This window comes from Triplophysa dalaica, chromosome 10, assembly GCF_015846415.1.
Source record: "Triplophysa dalaica isolate WHDGS20190420 chromosome 10, ASM1584641v1, whole genome shotgun sequence".
Taxonomy (NCBI): Eukaryota; Metazoa; Chordata; class Actinopteri; order Cypriniformes; family Nemacheilidae; genus Triplophysa; species Triplophysa dalaica.
This window is the reverse complement of record NC_079551.1, coordinates 13,478,873-13,481,659: the sequence shown is the minus strand read 5'-3', so window position 1 is coordinate 13,481,659 and position 2,787 is coordinate 13,478,873.

The window sequence follows — 2,787 nt, the reverse complement described above, 5'->3', positions numbered from 1 at the left end:
ACAGAGAATTAAAAAGACATCAGTTTGTGAACTTCAACAAGATGCTGATAACTTCCATAGTTTACACTTGGTTTTCGGAAAGAGGCTGCATTTCCTAATTTCAATGGATCTTTGAAATTCAGAATGTTTGTTATAGTCTAGTTAATGAATGCTCATTACATTTGACATCTGCTACCCAAAATGGTACTTTTGCACATTGCTTGGCTTTAGCTGTTACTTCAGAGTCACTCTCCATTTGTGAACAGAAACATGTTTACCCCTTCATCACATCGTTCTTGGTTGGCAGTCGCCAATTTCAGCAGAATAATGCACCCACCCACACTGCACACGAAGTTGCATGAGCGTGGATTGGTGAGGACATGGACAGAGGACCCAGGTGCAGACAGCGGGTAAGGGGTAAACAGATTTTAATAAATAATAAAGAAAATAACAAAAAACCCACGAGGGGTTAACATAACAAAACAGGAGACTATAACAACATGACAGGACTAAGACTAAACACACTAAAACAGGACTAAAGTAAAACATGACATAACTACAAATAACTAAACTAGACTAGAGTAGACTACAATCAAAAGGGACTCACCACAATGACCCAACACAGGACATGAGGACTATGGGGAAGAAATCAAACAAGGACTGGTGCTGGGCATGAACTAATTAACAAGCAATAACAAGACAAAAAGGGCTGGAAACACAGATGAGACTCAGAGAGAGAGTATGGCGTTCAACAAGGCCCAAACCCTCTCTCTCTACATGAAACAAAGGGAATCCTGTCCTGGTTCTGCCACAAGACCAAGAAATATATGACATGATGAGGCAGAAACATAACTCGATCCATGGCAGCTTCTCTTCGCAACCTCAGCACTTGAAGGAATTGCTGCAGTTTTTTGTACAATCCGTTTACATTTTCATATGCTATCAAATGTCATTTGTGCGTTTGAGTGTGTACATATATTCATTAAATGAATTTTCTCATACCACGTCTTTAGTGTTATTTGTAACAACGCGAACATGACGATAATAATATTTTCTCAAATGAAAAAACATTTTATGTCTCCTCTCATAACACAGAGTTAAAATACATGATAACTTTGGACATGAACGGAAGAAAGAACCATGCTGTCTACTGCAACACACCTGGCTATTATACACACCAAAGTTCTCCACAGTGGCCAATTTACACAACAATATACAAATTAATATGTACTTATACACAACCTTTGTGATAAAAATTAAATTAGTTAACTACCTTTGTCAAATTAAATATAAGCAATTTCCTGCAATACAGCATTTGATAATCTTGGTAAAACATATTTAAATATTAAGTGTAAAAGTTGTATATGACATCTCTTCATACGCTATGAACTAGCAAAAACTATTGCATTGGTATGCATTATTAAAAATTAGGCTACACAAGTTGGTAAATGTTCATGACCTTGAATGCTTAATTCAACTTGCTTTAAACCAAGAGGGGAAGAGCTTCAAGGTTGCACGTGAAAATATACCCTCCGCTCCCCTGCGCAGTTCCTCAGGGCCAAAACCAACTCCATCCAGCGCCTCTCCAACTCCATTTGTTACCAACTTGGTGAAACCTTCATCATATCCCGCGGATACAAGAATGCTATGTATACGTATTTGTGTGGTGCTGTCACCGTTTATTTTAAAAGGTAAGAAAGTATTTTGGTGACTACCGAAACATCAAGAGGGTCCAAAGAATCTGGAAGATGAATATCAGGTCATGAAGTTGGAGCAGAGGGTCCCTGCTGAAGGTAGCTGCTCTCCTGAATTTTACCTGGTTGAAGTCATTGTGATCTGCTAAGCCTCCAAGCAAACAAGCAATAGACCCAGAAAAATGCATCATAGATTCTGATAATATCCGTGTGTTGTGCAGATGGATAGATTTTGTTCTAAAGGTGTCATGCCAATCTTAACCTGAGCTTTTGTCATATAAAAGCTCATCGTATTCAAACGGACATCCTGTAAGTGTCAGAACTGAAGACGTCCTTGTTACTGAAATGACAACTTTTATTGACACCAGGCCCAGGGAACGTCAGTTTAAACTAACCCGCTATGTTGTGTTTATGCTCAGATAGCTGCATCATACACTGCTCATTTGCTTTTGCTGTGTTGACATGTTTGTTTTATCCTTGTTTTTTGGTCTTAGATAAAAAAGCCTCGGCACTTACTGTAGGTCTTAATGGTCTTTTACAGACTTTTTACTCTTTAAAATATATAAACAATTTGCATTTTAAGGTTTGTTTTCGTCATGTCTTTATTTGCTTATATTTTCTTTGAAGATCTGTCAACCCTGTCACTTTAGAGAGGTCTCTCAGAGCGGCTACCCCCGTGTCATATAGTATGTGCCAAACTTTGTCGAGGTCATGGGAGTGGAGCCACAAAGTCTTTACTTCTTTGCTGCTGGATTATTGTGCCATGTACACCGACTGAGCCTGAACCCTGAATAATAGCACAAATACAACCGCCTCGTCCCTTTGCGGAGGTGAGCGGGGGCGGGCGACAAGAGGTTTGATACAGGCTCATTTCAGTTAAAAAAAAAACATAACATTTATTTTTAATTACCTTAAGACATTGTGTCACTTACACAAGGATGTAACTTTGGTTTGAGAAGTGGGGGACACAAAATGGGGGGAAATATTTTTGAATATTTACATACGTTTAGGCACTATGGTTGGATTTTCTGCATGAAGTCAACGAGGTGCGAATGGAGGGCAGCAAGTGATTTTCTCCATGGGACTTCACTATAACAAAACTCAATACCAATTT